Below are 15,629 nucleotides of genomic sequence, written 5' to 3' on the forward strand. Positions count from 1 at the left end.
ATAATCAGTTATAACACATATGTAGAAAGGGCAACACTGACCTGTTGTTTGACAAATTTTTAATGCATTTACAACCTAATTAGTAACCATTAATAAACTAATTGTAAACCATTTATAAACCTTTATAAAGGTAGTCTTATTTTAAAGTGGTACCCATTTATATTTCACATATTTTCATAAATGACCTCTGCTGAGAAGCATAGGACACACCCGGGTAGCTGCGCTGTTAAAATAGCAATCCGCCAAAGTCAGAAAGCACCTGGCTCTTAGAAAAAAAGAAAAAAAAAGCAAGTGACCCACTGATTTATTGGTTTATTTCACATTACTCCCAAAACACATCATCTTCACCCATGATTGATTAAGAGCTGTGCAAGTGTCACATGGTCCTTGTCGACTCATGTCTCATGTTTCTGTGTTTATTTACCTTTTCTGGCTCTGTCTCATATCTGTGTTATATCCCCACATGACCTGTGCTCCTCTGTGTCTCCTGTCTCAGTAGTTTTCCACTTACCTGTGTTCATTTGTAGCTCCGCCCCTTAGTCCCAGGTGTTTCCTGTTTCCCGTGTGTGTCCACCACTATGTATAGCCCGTGTTCCCTTTCTCTTGTGTCCGTCCTTGTACTTGTTAAGTCTTTCATGGTTGCGTCTCTGTTTCCCGTGTTTCCTGTTTTCAGTTTGGTTTCAGTTTCAGTCTTTTGTTATTTGTTTAATAAATATATTCACATTTGCGTCCGCTCTCCTCGTCCCTCCTTGCTGCACCCTGACAGACTTAATAAGTACAAGGACCGACACGAGAGAAAGGGAACACGGAGTATAAATAGTGGTGGACACACACGGGAAACAGGAAACACCTGGGAATAAGGGGCGGAGCTACAAATGAACACAGGTTAGTGGAAAACTACTGAGACAGGAGACACAGAGGAGCACAGGTCATGTGGGGATATAACACAGACATGAGACAGGGCCAGAAAAGGTAAAATGACAGCAAGGTGTACTTTTCCCATCGTTACGATAGCAAAGACACACTGTCACGCCCTAAATCAAGCTGATTTATGCATGTATACGTTGCTAAAATAGGGCCCAAAGAGTTTTTCCTTCATATTCCTGCATCCAGAGTCTTTTCTGGTAGAACTTGGTGTTCCTACTCATCACTCCCTCATGTTCACTACGCTGCTTTGGCACTGAAGTGTGCTGAAAGACGCTGGGCAGTCTGTTGGCGGCGGCACAGCTTACAGGACCCGCCTGTGTCTGGGTTGTGGGTCTTTTCTCTGGGACACATGGGTGAAGAGCTGATGGTTTTGTTTATGTCTGTAATAAGCAGGTAGCAGGTCTGAGGTTTCGGCCATATGTTCTTCGGTCTCACCTGAGGCGAGACATCAGGATCTCCAGAGATTTTATAGCTCAATATTTACATTTAGTGACACTTTTATTGCATCTTATGGAAAGGAAGAAAAGAAAGAAGACGGGGGATGTCCCGTGCAGCAGAGCGTGAACGCAGACTGCAGGATAACCGTGTTCCAGAACGCCAAAAGGGCTTCTAAGGTTCGCTGACCTTTAGTTGGCACTGACTGTGTTATTACAGAACATGTTAAACCATGTTTAATTATGATTTAGCTGCATCTACTGCTGACGCGGATGTGTAAACGCACACATACAACTTGTCTAGTCCTTGTAGATAGAATAGGACTCTCTGGTGCAGATAAATATGTGCTTAAAAAAGTTTGTGAACCTCTTAGAACAGGGGTGTCCAAACTTTTTTTGTTGGGGGCCAGAAGAAGAAATATATTTGAAGTCACGGGCCACAGACTCTGTAATAAAACAAATAATGAAATATACCACTTTAAATAATACATTTTCCTGATTACTTTCATTTACACACCATTTTACTTCACTTACTATCGTTATCTTTGACAGTGTTGTGTAAACTAAGATTTTTAAAATTGATGTTTAATTTCATGGTGTCTCTTAATATTAAACTCCTTAATTGCGGCAACTTTTAGACTCCGTTTTTCTGCGCTAGAACTGTGCCCCCTCTCCGCTTTTAGACTCTTTTGCCCCGTTTTTCTGCGCTAGAAATGCGCACTCTCTCTGCTTTTAGACTCTTTGGCCTGTTTTTCTGCGCTAGAAATGCGCACCCTCTCCGCTTTTAGACTCTTTTGCCCCGTTTTTCTGCGCTAGAAATGTGCACCCTCTTCACTTTTAGACTCTTTGGCCCAATTATCTGCGCTAAAAATGCGCACTCTCTCCGCTTTCAGACTCTTTGGCCCGTTTCTGACACCTAGCGTTCAAACGTTGAATCTCACATTATAAAAACCTGCTTACCAGCGGGCCAACTTTCATTCTATTTCTGAAATACCTCGCGGGCCGCTCCATAAAAGGAAACGGGCCGCAAATGACCCGCGGGCCGTAGTTTGGACACCCCTGTCTATTTTCTGCATAAATGTGACCTAAAATATAATCAGACTAAGTAAAACTTTCCTAAAAGTAGAAAATAGTCCATAAATAGAAAATAATTGCGTTCAGAGTGGTCTAGAAGCTAAGCACTGTCACTATGATAAAAAAAAAATTGCTGGTTCGCATCCCGGTCGTGCAGCTTGCCATCAGCTGCCGGAGCCCTGAGAGAGCACAATAATAGGCCTTGCTCTCTCTGAGTGGGTAGAGTAGATGGCACTCTTTTTCCCACTTATCACTCTAAAAGGGTGATGCTGATCAACATAAAGCATCTGTGAGCTGATGTATCAGAACCGAGTCAGCGTTAGCGCTGTGATGCTACTCGGCAATGCTACAGCATCAGTTGGAAAAAAGGTGGTGATTGGCTTCACATGTGTCGGAGGAGGCATGTGCTAATCTTCACCCTCCTTGTGTTGTGGAATCACTAATGATGGTGATGGGGATTTACTATAAAGCTGGCTAGATGAATTGGGAAGAAGAAAAAAACATTATGTATGTATTAAGTATTAAGTATAAAGTCTATTTGAGTCCAGACTGCACTACTAAAACCCTTTATTCACTGCACTGTGTGGATGGAAAGTGGATTCTAAGGGTGAATCCCATTTCTCCCCTTGGCCCTACCCCTTACCCCTACCCCTCTGTTTTGCGCGTGCACGTCAAGGGGTAGGGGTGTCCCGATTCCTGTTAGGATGAAGTGGTAGGGGTAAGGGGTAGGGCTAGTTAGCCCTTCAAACGGAGACTTTCCAGACCCACACTTCGTACCGAGGGGTATGAGAATGACTGGCAAGATGGCGGAACAAGCGACCAAAGAAAGTATTTTCCATGTTAAAAATTACGATTAGCACTGTATTACCTTAGTTTATTGTGTAGTTTTGATGTTTTATGGCTGAATTCTTCGTAACAAGCATAAAAAGTTCGCTAGTAGTTCGTTTCGGTAGCTAGCTAGCTAGTTAACTTTCCCGTTCCACCTTAAATGGTGCAACAGACGGCAGGCGCTACCGCATTTAAGGCGGAACGGAAAAAATAAATCAAATAAAAAATAATCAGAGCTAATTTCAGCTCCCCATCACAGAGGAATTAAGGAATGGACAATATTAATTAATTTCTGCACCTCCTGCCCCCTTTCTGTACACATACAATGCCCTAAAGTTAACTAGTTAACCAGCAGCTAGGCTACGGAACTTTAGCGCTCCACTGCTATCATCACATCAGCCCAGCAGGGTCACCTACACACCACCGCTAGTAGCCTGGTCATAAATCAGTGCTATTTATTTATGTATTTATTGTTCATTGACAAACGTCATTGTGATATACCAGTGATTCCTCTGTCACTGAGGACCCATATTCTTGCACATTATATTGTTTTTGTAACACATTACCTGCTCCAGGACCAGTGTTGGAAACCAGTGTGATATACAATTTCTAGTATATTATGGAGGCTATTTTCAATAAGATTCACCTTTCACCGGGTGCTTGAAGGGTTGTCCCAATTCCTAGGGGTAGGATTTTACCCCTTCCCCTTGTAACTCCGTTCCAAGGGGAAGGATTACACTCGAAAAGAAGGGGTAGGGGTAAGGGGTAGGGCCAAGGGGAGAAATGGGATTCACCCTAAAAGTATCACAGCTTTCAGTCGACCAAGGTGGAACTTTTAGTTGACGTCCAGATCTTGGAAAAAGAGCAGCAGGTAAAATAAAGGCTACGAAACCTCTAAGGCACCATCAAACACGTTTAAATGATCTGTTTCCTTAAAAACAGTGATGTGCTGTGATGGATTTTCCAGTCATGGTACTAAAGTATTAATCAAAACTGTTGCATGTGTTTTCTGTTGTTTTCTTTTCTCTATTCCCTTGTGTTAAATCTTATTATGCTATAGTGCAATATATAAGTGTACTTGTAGCCACATTATTATTAATCAGTATATTAAAAGAGTGCTAAAATGGAACAACTTTTTTGTATTTATTATACTTGAATTGAATTGTGCTAAACTGTACTAAAAATTGAACTATTTTTAATATACTGGTACCACTTTAAAATAAGACTACGTTTATAAAGGGTATATAAATGGTTTATTACAATTAGTTTATTAATGGTTATTAATTAGGTTGTAAAAGCCTTAAAAATCATTAATAATCAGTTATAACACATGCATAGAAAGGGCAACAATGACCTGTTGTTTGCCAAATAGTGAACCCACAGCCATCTGTATTGTTGCCCTTTCTACGTATGTGTTATAACTGATTTTTAATGATTTTTAAGGCATTTACAACCTAATTAGTAACCATTAATAAACTAATTGTAAACCATTTATAAACCCTTTATAAAGGTAGTCTTATTTTAAAGTGGTACCAATATACTTAAGTAACATTTAAACATTTAAACTACTTTGTGTATGTAAAGAAAGATAATTTAGGATTTTTTTCTTTGATTGACCCTTAAGACAATAAAAGGGTTAAAAGTGGAAAGTGACTCTCGTCGTCTCTTTTACGAGGTGTGCGTTGAAGATGTACAAAACATACTTAAACGCCACGCAAGCAGCTGTTCCTCCACATAAGCTGCATTAGAACACAGAGTTCTGGCCCAAATCTTGTTGACAACAACCATACGTGCAACATAAAACGGGGTGTTAAAGAAGACCATAAAGTGTAATAGCTTTCAGCAGAACACGGCAGAACATGCAGAGCAGGTCCAGAGCTGGAACATCAACTGACAGCTCCTTCACTGCTCCTTCCAGAGAGAAGATAACCACCAGAGACTTTGAAGGGGAAACTGGAGACGCCAAGGGATTACTGTAGAATTCCAAGAAGAGGGAGAGTGAGGGCCATGTGGATGAGATATGGAGGCAGCTGAAGATGCTTCTGTTGATGGACCGTTGGAGACATGAAGATCAACGGCAAAGAGCGCTCCAGATGTTCTTGTTGATGTTCCATATGAGAAATGAGAAGGTCTGTCAGAAATATACCCACAAGTACCTCTTGATGTACCAATGGAGGAACAGTGGCGTGCAGTGAATATAGTGGGTAACCCCCCCTCCCTGCCCGACCGACACATTGATAACAGACAAACCAAGTCTCCCTGAAGCTGCGGGAGTCTCCCGCATTTCGGTAGCGGCTCCCTGATGCCGGCGAGTCACATATAATCTCCCGGAATTCAGAACGAGCGCCCCAAACGCGCACACAGGCCACAGACTTTTTTTCTCTAATCGCGTGTGGGAAGGAGAGAGAGAGAAAACAGAGAGGGTTCTGATTGGCCTGTTCTCTGCAAAGAGTCTGTGAGACAGCCAATCAGTTTTTAGTGTGGGCGGGCAGTGTTTTCCCCCCTCCCAGACGGGATTTGTTCAGTGAGTGAGAGAAAGCAGATCATGGCGGAGGCAATATTAATAATTATTGTAATATGATATGAAATGTTTTTGATGTTGTAACTGTCAATTTTTGTCAAATAAAGTTTTTTTTTTTTCAAAAAAAAAAGCAGAGGCAGGGCCTTCCAAAAAGAAAAAAAAGAAAACTCATTTCACCTCTAAATACTCTAAATTGAATTTAAAATTAATTAATTATCAATCGTTATCCTTTGGTGTGTGCAAGTTTTTTTTGTTTTGTGTTTTTTCGCGGGGGGGGGGGGGATCAACTTTTGCAACTTGGGATGTCTGCTTAAGCCATAGAACACGAGAGGGAGTGTGTTATCACGAATAACATCACGGCTGTGATTCGGTGGTAAAAAGAGAAACTGTTGTATAAAAGCAATAGAACACTCGAGGTTGTGTGTTATCACAGCCGTGATGTTATTCGTGATAACACACAACCTTGAGTGTTCTACTGCTTTTATACAACAGTTTCTTTTTTACACAATGAATAAATAAAATAAATCAAAGAACTTTAAGAAATTCAGAATGAATATGCTTTAATATGGACTGTGCCTTCCGCCAAAAAGTAGTTCCACCACAACTGTAACAGAACTACAACTACAAAACGATGTATGGTTCATACAGACTAACATCACAAAAGTTAGCATGAAAGCTAAATTGGGAATAAGTGAAGATGGTAACGTTAGGAGGGTGAAATAACGCTAATACTCTCCTCTCCTGCTCTGTGGAGTCGTCTTCAGGTGAAAGCTGTGCATTTTTTGAGCATTTCTGCTTGTTTTGCTGGGTGGTGTTGGTTTTAGCTAAGTTAGCTGGACTGTGGTTAGGTTAGCGTAGCTTGCTTTAGCTCAGCATTAACTTAGCTTAGCCTGGCTGGTTAGCATTCTGGCTGTCAGGCAGAATTAGCCGAGCAATTTTCTTTCCTTTTTTTCCACAAAAGACGAGCCAGCTCTGTGGGCTGAGGGCGAGCGTGCCGCTGCTGAGCGCTAGCCTGTGCTAAGCTTACGCTGCCGCTGATGCCGTTAATGATTCTGAACTGTCCTGTGTATATAAAATACGCCGTTACTTGGCAACACGTTGGCGGAGTGATACAAGTTTAGTGTGAGAAGGCTGTTATTGGTGTTATCACAAATATCATCACAGCTAGAACACTTCTCAACCAATCAGATTGTGAGGTCGGAACTAACTGTTGTATAATTTACAATACAACCGGTTGATTTGTGATCTTACTGTGGTGTTACTGTGGCTACAACTGAACAGAAGTCATGTTAGATCAGTGTTACTACACCCTGTTCCTGCATATTCTACTGCATATTCCCACTACTATGGATATTCTAGAGCTGGCCCTTTAAATAATAAAGTTAGAGGTGATATGATGTGTCTAATAAACTGCTGAATATACATAATGACTGATTATGACCCATAGGGGGCTAAGAGATTTTAATCAGTTGGATCAGGTGGAAAATACACAATATTAGGGCAGAGACCAGAGTTAAGAAACTGCTTTAAACTACCAACATAAAGTATTGTAACTTAATAAATTCTGGCTATCCACAACCTCCAACTTATGGATAACTGGTTAGCTAAATTTAGTTTTCTTCATCATAGATTACAGTAGGTCGTGTAATCCTAAATGAATGATCACAATTTAAAAAATGAAATAATAATTGGCTGATCAGGGGAAGGTAAACATTACATTTATATATATTTTTTCTCAAACCTTGACTACCTATCTATTTAATTCCAAAGTTACGCTAACTGACTACACACAAGCTGCATTTTATTAAGCAAACAGTGGGTTTGATCTGTGTGTTTTGATTCAGACGTGTATTTTTAACCAGCTATCAGAAACAGTGTCATCACAGTTTACATGGTTAGATACCGTTACAGCAACCTGATTGGCCGTTTCTCCTGAAAGGCAGGACTTCATCCTTGAACCGGCTCCATGATTGGCGTTAAGAGATTTCATTTTCATACAGCGGTCAGTGCCCTGGCTCCCAATTAATACTGTTTTTGTATTTTATTTTAATATAATACGGGAAATATTCGGGAAAACCCATGAAGTCGGTGGGAAAGAGGGGTAAATTACTTACAAAACAAAAAAATAATTGACAAAAGGGCACTTACTTACTAACTAACTACCTAAATATGCCAGAAAATAGGATATTTAAAAGCTAGAACACATTTAAACTTTGCTGATATTTTGTGAAAAATGATTCCAGTAAAAACACATTGTCCTTAACTGTAAATTCGAATTAATCAATAAAATATTTTTTTCGCCCAACTCTATAGCACAGTATCCCAGAAGTACTTGTAGAAACATCATCAGACATTAATACTCATCAGTGTCAATTTCGTTGACGAATAATTAACGTCGAAGTCTTCGTCAACGGCTTTTTTAAAGACGAAAACGAGACGATAACTAAATAAAAACAGCATTAAAAAACTAGAAAAGGCAAAGTTCGTGAACGAACTTTAAGTTGGCTTGGAAAAGAGCGCTAATAACGTTGAAAAGTTAAAATGGTTGACAGAAACTTAAAAAGCTGTTTCTGTCTGAAGAGTGTGAATAGTCGTTGCTATGCTGTTAACTTTTGGCTAAAAGCTAAATACCAAAAACGCTGTAATCTAAAAACGTTTGGTTAAACGCTTAAATCTAAAAACATTTGGTTAAACGCTGAAATCTAAAAACCTTTGGTTAATTGCTTACATCTAGAAATGTTTTGTAAGATGCTGAAATCCAAAAACTTTTGGTTAAACACTGAAATCTTAAAACGTTTGTTTAACAGCTGAAATCTAAAAACTTTTGGTTAAACGCTGAAATCTTAAAACGTTTGTTTTCATGTTGAAATCTCGAAACTTTTGGTTAAATGCTGAAATCTAAAAACTTTTGGTTAAATGTTGAAATCTAAAAAATTTTGGTTAAGTGCTGAAATCTAAAACTTTTGGTTACATGCTGAAATCTAAAAACTTTCCAGGTGGTTGCTAAGGTGTTGCTATAGTATCTGGGGTGGTTGCTGAGGTGTTGCTAGGTGGTTGCTAAGGTGTTGCTATGGTATCCAGGGTGGTTGCTAAGGAGTTGCTAGGTGGTTGCTAAGGTGTTGCTATGGTATCCAGGGTGGTTGCTAAGGTGTTGCTATGGTATCCAGGGTGGTTGCTAAGGTGTTGCTAGGCAGTTGCTAAGTGGTTGCTAGGCAGTTGCTAACGTTTTCCAAGTGGTTGCTAGGCAGTTGCTAAGTGGTTGCTAGGCAGTTGCTAACATTTTCCAGGTGGTTGCTAAGTGGTTGCTAGGTAGTTGCTAACATATTCCAGGTGGTTGCTAGGCAGCTGCTAAGTGGTTGCTAGGCAGTTGCTAACGTTTTCCAGGTGGTTGCTAAGTGGTTGCTAGGCAGTTGCTAACGTTTTCCAGGTGGTTGCTAGGCAGTTGCTAAGTGGTTGCTAGGGCAGTTGCTAAGTGGTGTCTAGGCAGTTGCTAACATTTTCCAAGTGGTTGCTAGGCAGTTGCTAAGTGGTTGCTAGGCAGTTGCTAACGTTGTCCAGGTGGTTGCTAAGTGGTTGCTAACTGGTTGCTAGGCAGTTGCTATCATTTCTAAAGTGGTTGCTAAGTGGTTGCTAGGCAGTTGCTAACGTTTTCCTAGTGGTTGCTAAGTGGTTGCTAGGTAGTTGCTAACATATTCCAGGTGGTTGCTAGGCAGCTGCTAAGTGGTTGCTAGGCAGTTGCTAACGTTTTCCAGGTGGTTGCTAAGTGGTTGCTTGGCAGTTGCTAACGTTTTCCAGGTGGTTGCTAGGCAGTTGCTAAGTGGTTGCTAGGCAGTTGCTAACGTTTTCCAAGTGGTTGCTAGGCAGTTGCTAAGTGGTTGCTAGGCAGTTGCTAACGTTTTCCAGGTGGTTGCTAAGTGGTTGCTAGGCAGTTGCTAACGTTTTCCAGGTGGTTGTTAGGCAGTTGCTAAGTGGTTGCTAGGCAGTTGCTAACGTTTTCCAGGTGGTTGCTCAGTGGTTGCTAGGCAGTTGCTAATGTTTTCCAAGTGGTTGCTAAGTGGTTGCTAGGCAGTTGCTAACCTATTCCAGGTGGTTGCTAGGCAGTTGCTAAGTGGTTGCTAGGCAGTTGCTAACGTTTTCCAAGTGGTTGCTAGGCAGTTGCTAAGTGGTTGCTAGGCAGTTGCTAACGTTTTCCAGGTGGTTGCTAAGTGGTTGCTAGGCAGTTGCTAACATTTTCCAGGTGGTTGCTAGGCAGTTGCTAAGTTGTTGCTAGGCAGTTGCTAACGTTTTCCAGGTGGTTGCTAAGTGGTTGCTAGGCAGTTGCTAACGTATTCCAGGTGGTTGCTAGGCAGTTGCTAAGTGGTTGCTAGGCAGTTGCTAACGTTTTCCAGGTGGTTGCTCAGTGGTTGCTAGGCAGTTGCTAACGTTTTCCAGGTGGTTGCTAAGTGGTTGCTAGGCAGTTGCTAACGTATTCCAGGTGGTTGCTAGGCAGTTGCTAAGTGGTTGCTAGGCAGTTGCTAACGTTTTCCAAGTGGTTGCTAGGCAGTTGCTAAGTGGTTGCTAGGCAGTTGCTAACGTTTTCCAGGTGGTTGCTAAGGTGTTGCTAAGTGGTTGCTAGGCAGTTGCTAACGTTTTCCAGGTGGTAGCTAAGGTGGTTGCTAAGCAGTTATTAGGTGGTTGCTAAGCCCTGGCTGGGGTGCCGGGGTGTCCAAACTTTTGACTGATAGCTGCTCCATACAGCAGCTCCTCCATACACTCACAGTACTGGAGGAGCAGGGGAGAGAAGGGGTTCCGTGCGCAGAGCTGCTCGTGTGTGAGATGGAACTCTGGGCCCCCCATTCATTTCTATGGGAAAACTTCGTACGACATTTGTACGAAAACCGTACGACGTATCGTCGAAACGTTAAAATTTTCGGAAAGAACGCGGTAAGTTCTATAGACCGTCCGATTTTTGTCTTTGTATGTCAAAAATTGTTACCTACACAAACGTTCAAAGTTGTCCCCCATTCATTTCCTATGGGAAAAAAAAGTGTACGTTTACGAAGTTTTTACGAAAACCGTACGATGTATCGCTTAAAAAAGCACAAGCAACCTAATCGGGTATAGGTCCTACGATACTGCAAAATTTCGTGATTCTACGTCAAAAGCCCTAGGAGGAGATGCGTATAGAAATTTGAGCGCGGAATAATAATAATAACTAGAAAAGGCAAAGTTCGTGAACAAACTTTAAGTTGGCTTGGAAAAGAACGCTAATAATGTTAAAAAGTTAAAATGGTTGCTAAGCTGTTTCTGTCTGAAGAGTGTGAAGAGTCGTTGATATGCTGTTAACTTTTGGCTAAACTCTAAATGCCAAAAACGCTGAAATCTAAAAACGTTTGGTTAAACGCTGAAATCTAAAAACGTTTGGTTAAACGCTGAAATCTAAAAACGTTTGGTTAAACGCTGAAATTTAAAAACGTTTGGTTAAACGCTGAAATCTAAAAACGTTTAGTTAAACGCTGAAATCTAAAAACGTTTGTTTAAATGCTGAAATCGTAAAACTTTTGGTTAATCTTTTGATTGCCAATTTGTTGGTAGGCAGTTGCTATCATTTCTGAAGTGGTTGCTAAGCTGTTGCTAGGCAGTTGCTAATGTTTTCCAGGTGGTTGCTAAGCTGATGCTAACTGGTTGCTAGGCAGTTGCTAACATATTCCAGGTGGTTGCTAAGGTGTTGCTAGGTGGTTGCTAGGTTGTTGCTAGGGTGTTGCTATGGTATGCGGGGTGGTTGCTAAGATGTTGCTATGTGGTTGCTAGGTGGTTCATAACTTGTTGCTAGGTGGTTGCTAAGGTGTTGCTATGGTATCCGGGGTGGTTGCTAAGGTGTTGCTAGGTGGTTGATAGGTGGTTGCTAGTGTGTTGCTAGGTGGTTGCTAAGGTGTTGCTATGGTATCCGGGGTGGTTGCTAAGGTGTTGCTAGGTGGTTGCTAGGCAGTTGCTATCATTTCTAAAGTGGTTGCTAAGTGGTTGCTAGGCGGTTGCTAACGTTTTCCTAGTGGTTGTTAAGGTGTTGCTAAGTGGTTGCTAGGCAGTTGCTATTGTTTCTAAAGTGGTGGCTAAGTGGTTGCTAGGCAGTTGCTAACGTTTTCCAGGTGGTTGCTAAGTGGTTGCTAGGCAGTTGCTATAATTTCTAAAGTGGTTGCTAAGTGGTTGCTAGGCAGTTGCTAACGTTTTCCTAGTGGTTGCTATGGTATTGTTAAGTGGTTGCTAGGCAGTTGCTATCATTTCTAAAGTGGTTGCTAAGTGGTTGCTATGCAGTTGCTAACGTTTTAATAGTGGTTGCTAAGGTGTTGCTAGGCAGTTGCTATCATTTCTAAAGTGGTCCCTAAGTGGTTGCTAGGCAGTTGCTATCGTTTTCCTAGTGGTTGTTAAGGTGTTGCTAAGTGGTTGCTAGGCAGTTGCTATCATTTCTAAAGTGGTTGCTAAGTGGTTGCTAGGCAGTTGCTAACGTATTCCAGGTGGTTGCTAGGCAGTTTCTAAGTGGTTGCTAGGCAGTTGCTAACGTTTTCCAGGTGGTTGCTAAGTGGTTGGTAGGCAGTTGCTAACGTTTTCCAGGTGGTTGCTAAGTGGTTGCTAGGCAGTTGCTAACGTTTTCCAGGTGGTTGCTAGGCAGTTGCTAAGTGGTTGCTAGGCAGTTGCTAACGTTTTCCAAGTGGTTGCTAGGCAGTTGCTAAGTGGTTGCTAGGCAGTTGCTAACATTTTCCAGGTGGTTGCTAAGTGGTTGCTAGGTAGTTGCTAACATATTCCAGGTGGTTGCTAGGCAGTTGCTAAGTGGTTGCTAGGCAGTTGCTAACGTTTTCCAGGTGGTTGCTAAGTGGTTGCTAGGCAGTTGCTAACGTTTTCCAGGTGGTTGCTAGGCAGTTGCTAAGTGGTTGCTAGGCAGTTGCTAACGTTTTCCAAGTGGTTGCTAGGCAGTTGCTAAGTGGTTGCTAGGCAGTTGCTAACGTTTTCCAGGTGGTTGCTAAGTGGTTGCTAGGCAGTTGCTAACGTTTTCCAGGTGGTTGCTAGGCAGTTGCTAAGTTGTTGCTAGGCAGTTGCTAACGTTTTCCAGGTGGTTGCTAAGTGGTTGCTATGCAGTTGCTAACGTATTCCATGTGGTTGCTAGGCAGTTGCTAAGTGGTTGCTAGGCAGTTGCTAACGTTTTCCAGGTGGTTGCTCAGTGGTTGCTAGGCAGTTGCTAACGTTTTCCAGGTGGTTGCTAAGTGGTTGCTAGGCAGTTGCTAACGTATTCCAGGTGGTTGCTAGGCAGTTGCTAAGTGGTTGCTAGGCAGTTGCTAACGTTTTCCAAGTGGTTGCTAGGCAGTTGCTAAGTGGTTGCTAGGCAGTTGCTAACGTTTTCCAGGTGGTTGCTAAGGTGGTTGCTAAGGTGTTGATAAGTGGTTGCTAAGCCCTGGCTGGGGTGCTGGGGTGTCCAAACTTTTGACTGATAGCTGCTTTATACAGCAGTTCCTCCATAAACACACAGTACTGGAGGAGCAGGGGAGAGAAAGGGTTCCGTGCGCAGAGCTGCTGGTGAGCGAGATCCAGCACTGGGCCCCCCATTCATTCCTATGGGGAAACTTCGTACGACAATTGTACGAAAACCGTACGTCGAATCGTTAAAACGTTGAAATTTTCTGAAAGAACTCCATAAGTTCTATAGACCGTCCAATTTTCGTCTTCATATCTCAAAAATTGTGACCCACGTGGACGTTCAAAGTTGTCCCCTATTCATTTCCTATGGGAAAAAAAAGCGCACGTTTACGAAGTTTTTACGAAAACCGTACGATAAATCGCTTAAAAAAGCACAAGCAACCTAATCGGGTATAGGTCCTACGATACTGCAAAATTTCGTGATTCTACGTCAAAAGCCCTAGGAGGAGATGCGTATAGAAATTTGAGCGCGGAATAATAATAATAACTAGAAAAGGTAAAGTTCGTGAACGAACTTTAAGTTGGCTTGGAAAAGAACACTAATAACATTAAAAAGTTAAAATGGTTGCTAAGCTTTTTCCGTCTGAAGAGTGTGAAGAGTCATTGATATGCTGTTAACGTTTGGCTAAATGCTAAATGCCAAAAACGCTAAAATCTAAAAACGTTTGGTTAAACGCTAAAATCTAAAAACATTTGGTTAAACGCTGAAATCTAAAAACGTTTGATTAAACGCTGAAATCTAAAAACATTTGATTAAACGTTGAAATCTAAAAACGTTTGGTTAAACGCTGAAATCTAAAAACATTTGGTTAAACGCTGAAATCTATAAACGTTTGATTAAACGCTGAAATCTAAAAATGTTTGGTTAAACGCTGAAATCTAAAAACGCTTGTTTAAATGCTGAAATCGTAAAACGTTTGGTTAAACGTTTGATTGCTAATGTGTTGCTAGGCGGTTGCTATCATTTCTGAAGTGGTTGCTAAGCTGTTGCTAGGCAGTTGCTAATGTTTTCCAGGTGGTTGCTAAGCTGTTGCTAACTGGTTGCTAGGCAATTGCTAACATATACCAGGTGGATGCTAGGTGGTTGCTATGGTGTTGCTAGGTTGTTGCTAAGATGTTGCTATGGTATCCGGGGTGGTTGCTAAGATGTTGCTAGGTGGTTGCTAATGTGTTGCTAGGTGGTTGCTAAGGTGTTGCTATGGTATCCAGGGTGGTTGCTAATGTATTGCTAGGTGGTTGCTAGGGTCTTGCTAGGTGGTTGCTAAGGTGTTGCTATGGTATCTGGGGTGGTTGCTAAGGTGTTGCTAGTTGGTTGCTAGGTGATTGCTAAGGTGTTGCTATGCGGTTGCTAAGGTGTTGCTATGGTATCCGGGGTGGTTGCTAAGGTGTTGCTAGGTGGTTGCTAGGTGGTTGCTAAGGTGTTGCTATGCGGTTGCTAAGGTGTTGCTATGGTATCCAGGGTGGTTGCTAAGGTGTTGCTAGGTGGTTGCTAGGGTGTTGCTATGGTATCCAGGGTGGTTGCTAAGGTGTTGCTAGGTGGTTGCTAGGTGGTTGCTAAGGTGTTGCTATTGTATCTGGGGTGGTTGCTAAGGTGTTGATAGGTGGTTGCTATGCGGTTGCTAAGGTGTTTCTAAAGTGGTTGCTAGGCAGTTGCTAACGTTTTCCATGTGGTTGCTAAGTGGTTGCTTAGTGGTTGCTAGGCAGTTTCTATAATTTCTAAAGTGGTTGCTAGGCAGTTGCTAACATATTCCACGTGGTTACTAAGTGGTTGCTAGGCAGTTGCTGTCATTTCTAAAGTGGTTGCTAAGCTGTTGCTAGGCAGTTGCTAACGTTTTCCAGTTGGTTGCTAAGGTGTTGCTAAGTGGTTGCTACGCACTTACTATCATTTCTAAATTGGTTGCTAAGTGGTTGCTAGGCAGTTGCTAACATATTCCACATGATTGCTAAGTGGTTGCTAGGCAGTTGCTAACTTTTTTCAGGTGGTTGCTAAGCTGTTGCTATTTGGTTGCTAGGCAGTTGCTATCATTTCTAGAGTGGTTGCTAAGTGGTTGCTATGCAGTTGATAACGTTTTCCAGGTGGTTGCTAAGGTGTAGCAAACTGGTTGCTAGGCAGTTGCTAACGTATTCCAGGTGGTTGCTAAGTGGTTGCTAGGCAGTTGCTATAAGTTCTAAAGTGGTTGCTAAGCAGTTGCTAATGTTTTCCTAGTGGTTGTTAAGGTGTTGCTAAGTGGTTGCTAGGCAGTTGCTATCGTTTTTAACGTGGTTGCTAAGTGGTTGCTAAGTGGTTGCTAGGCAGTTGCTTTCATTTCTAAAGTGGTTGCTAAGCTGTTGCTAGGCAGTTTCTAACGTTTTCCTAGTGGTTGCTAAGGTGTTGCTAACTGGTTGCTAGGCAGTTGCTA

The 15,629-nt window shown here is 42.0% G+C and overlaps 1 long non-coding RNA gene across 1 annotated transcript in view; it reads left to right on the forward strand.

Annotated features, from left to right (window-relative positions):
- Positions 1-13,171: 13,171 nt before the first annotated feature.
- LOC125782258 (uncharacterized) overlaps positions 13,172-15,629 on the forward strand; it is a 39,424-nt gene continuing 36,966 nt past the window's right edge. Inside the window, exon 1 of the long non-coding RNA XR_007424873.1 lies at positions 13,172-14,408. This is a non-coding gene — a long non-coding RNA (uncharacterized LOC125782258). The remainder of the gene's footprint in view (positions 14,409-15,629) is intronic.

The sequence above is a fragment of the Astyanax mexicanus genome, chromosome 16, assembly GCF_023375975.1.
Source record: "Astyanax mexicanus isolate ESR-SI-001 chromosome 16, AstMex3_surface, whole genome shotgun sequence".
In the NCBI taxonomy this organism is placed as follows: Eukaryota; Metazoa; Chordata; class Actinopteri; order Characiformes; family Acestrorhamphidae; genus Astyanax; species Astyanax mexicanus.